Raw genomic sequence first — 6,417 nt, forward strand, 5'->3', positions numbered from 1 at the left:
TGCAGATTAATGGGGTTTTAATATTCCTAATTTAATCACTCTTTTCTGTCGCTCTGTGGGCAACATGATGTAGCAGCTAATTATTTTTTTAACCATGATGGGGATCTTTCCTAATCAATTTTATATTTAACATGAATGAAGGGAGGGCAGTGATTAATGAGAGAATAAATCTCACCAAACAGGCACAAGCCAGCAATCAGTTAAAAATACGGCAGGATGATTTTTTTTTTTCTTTTCTTTTTTCCTTTTCTTTCTTTCTTTTTTTTTTTTTTTATCTTCTCGCCGAGCAAATCCTTCAGGGATGGGAGGGAGCACAATGCCAAGTCTGTTTCATTCTGCAAAGAAGAAAGACGTTAAAGTTTTTTTTTAAAAAATGTGTAGGTTGGAAGGGGAAAAAAGCACGCCTGTCTTCTGATCTGAAACGTTGTAACCTGAGCGGTAAATCCCAGGTGCCCAACTGCTCTTGCGACGTCTGCACCGAGGTGATGTAGCATTAGGAGGTCAACAGTAGCCTAACGTTGTGTCCCTCTGCCTGCGTCACTCAGTCACTCACCCCCTTTCCTCCCGTCTCATGGGGACAGTTTGTCATCTGACCCCGTGGCAAGAGGAAGGGCGACGGGGGGGGGGACAGTTAGAGACCCCATTTACATGATTGTCGTGGCAGAATATTGTCACAGTTGTTCCCTTCTATTGTTAGGTAATGCTGTTCATCTGTTACTGCCCCGGATTTGTAAATTCCACGTGATCATAGAGGATTTACACGGAGGGTTCTGTAGTATCTGAGGTTTCAGGGGTCCCCTGGGCGGGGGGGAGGGGCAGTCTGGGAACGCATTTCCGGCACTTAAGGAAGGGTTCGTGGGTACTCAAATGTTGCTGCTGCCATTACTGGGTGCCCTTGGGCCTCAGTTTTCTCATCTTCTAAAAGGGGGCACACGAGAAGCGCCTGGGTGGTCCAGTTGGTTACGCTTCCCACTCTTGATTTCGGCTCGGGTCGCGATCTCACAGTTTGTGGGTCCGAGCCCCGCGTCAGTCTCCACTGTCAATGCAGAGCCTGCCTGGGCTTCTGTGTCCCTTTCTCTCTGCCCCTCCCCTGCTCACTCGCTCTCCAAAAAGGAACAAACTTTAAAAGAGGGTGGGGCGGGGGGGGGACAGCGAGGTGCCCTTGTGCACCATTCGTTCGCGTGACTCTGGAAGGTGTGTCACAGGCGGGGGCCCCAGGAGCTGGTTGGGAGGCGTTCCTTGAAAGCAGAGCAGGTGAGTGGGAAGTGAGACAGGAGGACAGAGGCCACCCCAGGGGACGGTATCACGCTGAGCCCACGACTTGGAGACAACGGTCCCACCCAGGTGCGGTCCCAGCTGGGGGCCCGGGGGCCGACAGGGCACAGCTCACCCATCGGTCACAGGGAGGGGGAGATGTGAATTCCCAGGCGCTTTTGCTCCTCTCGCCCACCAGCCTCCAGCAGCCCGAGGACAGCCTTCTGGCTGCTGACTGTGCACTAACAGGTGGCACTCAAAGTGACAAGGACAGGGACCGCCCGGGGGCTCCGCTCACACAGCGGGGATGTGAACGGGCACAGACCCCTGACCGGGGAAGGGGACAGTTGGGTCACAGGCCGACTTGTGCCCTGGGAGCCGTGGGTCCCTGGAGGCCTGGGGAGAGCTCTGCGCCCTGGACCCCGCCCCCAGGAGGACCCCAAGGTGCCGGACCCCACGAGCCAAACGGGCCCTCAGCTCAGCACTTGTAGCAAGCAGACGGGGGCCTGTTCGCCAGTGTTTTCACTCATTCTTTCAACCTGTATCACACGCCTGTGCTAACCAGCGAGGGCACCTCGGTGCCCCGCGAGCCAGGGGCTGACACCGGAGGAGGAGACGGACTACAGCGACTTCTTAGAATCGGGTGAGGGTCTGGGGGCTCCTGGCCGGCTCCTCCGGTGGAGGCACGACTCTGGGTCTCGGGGTCGTGGGTTCTGGCCCCACATTGGGTGTAGAGATTCCTTACACACAAAATCTTTAGGGGCACCTGGATGGCTCAGTTGGTTAAACATCCAGCTCTTGGTCCTGGCTCAGGTCAGGATCTCACAGTTGGTGGGGCCAAGCTCCGTGTCGGGCTCTGCACTGATGGCGAGGAGCCTGTTTGGGACTCTCTCTCTCTCCCCCCCCCCTCCGGTCTCTCTGCCCCTCCCCCTCTCGTGCTCTCACGCTCTCTCTCTTTCTCAAAATAAATAGTTAAAAAATAAAAGAAAAAGAAAATCTAAAAAGAAAAAGAAAAAGCAGGCGAGAGTTTGCAGGCAGAACACAAAGCGGGGAGAGGGCAGAGCGGGCCTGGCTTCCAGAAGGGACCCAGCGCTGAAACGGAACTGAACAAGGAGGTTTGAGCAAAGACCGGCAGGATGTCTTAGAGAACAGTGTTCAAGGCAGTGGGAATAGCTGGTGCAAAGGCCCAGCGGCAGGAAGGTGCTTGGCCCTCAGGAGGCGGAAGGGAGCTGGTGTGGCCACAGCAAGGGTGAGGAGGTGAGGGCTCGTGGAACGTGCAGGTCTGGGTGAGGCCCGGGGGCCCCGCTGAGGACGGCAGCTTCCCTCTGGGCGGTGGGAACCCTCCACTGGAGGGTTAGAGCCGGGAAGCGCCGTGTTGGAGAACAGCCTCCGGGGCGTGGCTGGGAGATGATGGTGGCCAGACTGGTGTGGACAAGGTGGGAAAGGGCTGGGTCCCAGGCGGAGCCGGGAGGATTTGCTGACAGATTGCGTGTGGGGGGTGAGGGGCAGAGAGGAGCCAGGAGAAGCCCCAGCCTTCCAGCTGGAGCGGCCGGAGGCCCGGAGATGCTGTGAATCCAGACGGTGGGGCAGGTTGGAGCGTGGCTGTGCAATGGCGGCCAGGTAGGAGTTGGCACCTGTTACGTCCGAAACAGCCGGCAGGCATCCGAGGGAAACTGTGGAGGTCATGGCTGGGCTTGGGAGTGTGGGACTCGGGGAGAGAGACCAAGTGGAGACGGGCGGCTCGGCACTCGCTTACGGTGAGCTCGGTTCTGTAGAGGGCGGGCCTGTGGTCTTGCAGTCAGAGACCTGCCTCGGACCCTGGATCGCGTCCTTCCCGGCAGTGAGTGTGGAGCTCCTCCAGGAAGCCCTCTGAGCTTGCTTTCTCCTCAGGAGGGAAAGAGAGAGGAGCGTGGAAAGTAAATCCCGGGGCTCTCAGGGCACAGCCACACCCCCTGGCAGGGAACAGTGACGAACACTGGCTTGGGGCTGAATGGTTTGTCAAAGGTATCATTCTTTCATAGACATTAAGCTTTCTTTTAAAAAAAAAATGTTTTTTTTTAAATTTATTTTGAGAGAGAGAGCACATGTGTACATATGGGGAATGGGCAGAAAGAGAGAAGGGAGACAGAATCCCCAGGAGTCCCTGAGCTGTCAGCACAGAGCCCGACGTGGGGCTCGATCCCACGAACCGTGAGATCATGACCTGAGCCAAAATCAAGAGTCAGACGCTTAATAGGGACAGCTGGTGGCTTAGTCGGTTAAGCATCCGACTTGGGCTCAGGTCATGATCTCAAGGTTCGTGGGTTCGAGCCCCGTGTCGGGCTCCGTGCTGACTGCTCGGAGCCTGGAGCCTGCTTCCGATTCTGTGTCTCCCTCTCCCTCTCTGCCCCTCCCTCGTTCATGCTCTGTCTCTATCTCTCAAAAATAAATAAAAGTTAAACAAAATTAAAAAAAAAGAGTCAGACACTTAACCGACTGAGCCACCCAGGCGCCCCAACATTTAGCTTTTGGAACTCACCTCTATTTCACCGTCTCTTCCCCATCCCTCCAGATGGGAACCGAGGGACGCCGTTTGCTGGGGACACAGGCCGGTGGCCCGGCCTGGCGTGGGCCCCACCCACGTGCCTTCCTCTCCCCAGAACGTGGGACCCCGGAGAGGGCAGAGCTCTAAACTCTCGGTTCCTCCTGTACCCAGAGCGGATGGCCTGTTTCCCATTTGACCGTAGAAGTTTTATGTAAACATCGTCTTGTGTTTAATTTCCTTTGTTTGGGGAGGTCAATTAAAGGTCTCCACATAATTCTATTAAATCGCTCGTCTCCCGAGCGAGCAGTTGAGGCCAGGTTGTAAAACTCTGCGAGGAAGGAAGCGAACGTTTGCCCTGAAGCCCCTTCCTTCACCTCCAGGAAAAACCAGGGGCAGGAAGTGCTCTGCAGAGAAACAGCGCCGCGATCGGGCTGGTTTCTTTGCTGCCTTTTCTCCTTAGTGTCCCTTTTGTCCGAAGACCGTCCACACGAAACCGGAGGCCTGGGTCCCTGCCTGTCCACCACCCCCCGCCCCACCCCCAGAATGAGCTCCTCCCCTTCTCAAACCAGGGCCCCCCCGGGGGGCAGCGGGCTGGCACACGGTTACCCGAGAGCCTCCTCTCCCTCCGCCAAGCAGGAGGGGGTGGAGGGCTCTGGTGACTTTGGGGGGGGGGTGCGGAGGGCAATGTAATAGCCCTTTCTGGTTGAGGCACACTAAAGCTCCGAGGGGTCCGTCCCTGAGCATTTTTCTCCCTCCGTCTTGAAACCATCCCTGCTTCAAGGAAATTGAATCCATGTGTGTTTGGATTAATTGCTTAACTCCTAAAAATGTTGTTTTGTAAGAGCCGTTTGAGGTCCAAAAACTTTTCAGTTGCTTTCCATCCTTTGCACACGGCCCAGTCGCGGGGGTGGGGGGTCCGAGCGAGCCCTCTTGGGCCAGGGCTGTGCTCACAGCTGGATCGGGCCGCTGAGGAATCAACAGCCCGACGCGGGGTTCAGGTCACCCCCAAATAAGGTGGGCTTCCGAGCCCCACGCTGAGATCCGGGAAGCTTCTGGGTCCTGCTGGGTTTGGGCTCTGGAGAACGGGGACACCTTCTGCGGTCTCGTGTTTAATCTGAAGTTTCCTTTCCCTGGGTCTGATTTCCAGAGCTTGGCTGCCTCGCTGGCGGGATAAATTGCCGCCGAAGAGGTTTCAGGAACCTGAAAGGATGAACGTGGCCACCTGGGAGATGCTGCCGAGGGCAGAGGTGTGCCTTCGGTTCTAGAAAGTTCTCCAGCGCTCAGGCATCGAGACTGATGGGACGCCCCCCGGTCGTGGCTGGGAGAGGAAGAACCCGCCTTCCTGAGTGGCCAAATCCATCGAGAGGCGGGAGGGTTGATGTCCAGCCCGGGAGACTTCCTCTTTCTGCCGTCCCCTGGCCTCAGTTTTCCCATCTGCTAAGTGGGAAATGGGAATAACCTCTGACCTCAAGGTGTTCTGAGAGAACTCCTGGTGCTTCCAGACCTCAGGCCCCCCCTCCCCCTCCCTCCCGGGACCACCTGCAGGTCCGTCCTTCTGGCCCCGTTCAACTACAGGCCCCCCTGGCCTCTGACACCTTCCTGATGACTTAACTGGGGCCCCGCCTTCCGTTCCCTAGTCGCTGCTGTGAACTGTGAAGATGAGTGCCTGAGCACTTCCTGCTTGCTTCCTGCTGCACTGTTGTCTTTCCAGCACGAGGACGGGCCGCCCCTTGTCTCTAACGCCCTGCCCACACGCACACTCGGGAGCGGGCCAGCACAGCCCCACTCCGTCAGTCAAATTCCCTTTGGGAGAAGCAGACATGGAGACGGGAGGCTGACGGGTGGTTGCCTGGGCCGAGAGGAGGGAGAACTGGGGAGCACTGCCCACGCGAGCAAGGCTTCCATTCGTGCGGAGAAAATGGTTTGCAAGAAGAAGGCAGGTGGACCTACGGAGGGGTTTTCGGAAGAGGAGGGACGACCACAGTTGACTTTTTAGACAGCCTGCCCAGGGGGTGGTGAGGTGACAGGCAGGGGGCAGGGGAGCCGTAGAGGGGGTAAGAATGCGGATTTACGAGTCTGGATGAGAATGGATAAAGAAGATGTGGTTTGTACACAACGGAATACTGCTCAGCGATGAAAAAGAATGAAATCTTGCCATCGGCAACGACGTGGATGGAACTAGAATGTATCACGCTAAGCGAAATAAGCCAGTCAGAGAAAGACAAGTATCCTATGATTTCACTCATATGCGGAATTTTTTTTTAAATTTTTTTTTCAACGTTTATTTATTTATTTTTGGGACAGAGAGAGACAGAGCATGAACGGGGGAGGGGCAGAGAGAGAGGGAGACACAGAATTGGAAACAGGCTCCAAGCTCTGAGCCATCAGCCCAGAGCCTGACGCGGGGCTCGAACTCCCGGACCGCGAGATCGTGACCTGGCTGAAGTCGGACGCTTAACCGACTGCGCCACCCAGGCGTCCCATATGCGGAATTTAAGAAACAAAACAGATGAACACAGGGGAAGGGAAGGAAAGAAAATAGTTACAGAGAGGGAGGCAAACTGCAAGAGACTCTTAAAAACAGAGAACAAGCTGAGGGTTGATGGAGGGGCAGGGGCGGGGAAAATGGGAGATGGGCA

At 56.1% G+C, this 6,417-nt stretch overlaps 1 long non-coding RNA gene across 1 annotated transcript; it reads right to left on the reverse strand.

Annotated features, from left to right (window-relative positions):
- Positions 1-3,115, reverse strand: LOC123382110. Its single transcript, XR_006590010.1, has 2 exons — positions 2,889-3,115; positions 1-335 (listed from the first exon to the last, which is right to left on the reverse strand). It is a non-coding gene; the product is annotated as an uncharacterized LOC123382110 (long non-coding RNA).
- Between the last annotated feature and the right edge of the window lie 3,302 nt (positions 3,116-6,417).

Source organism: Felis catus, chromosome E1 (assembly GCF_018350175.1).
Source record: "Felis catus isolate Fca126 chromosome E1, F.catus_Fca126_mat1.0, whole genome shotgun sequence".
Lineage (NCBI taxonomy): Eukaryota > Metazoa > Chordata > Mammalia > Carnivora > Felidae > Felis > Felis catus.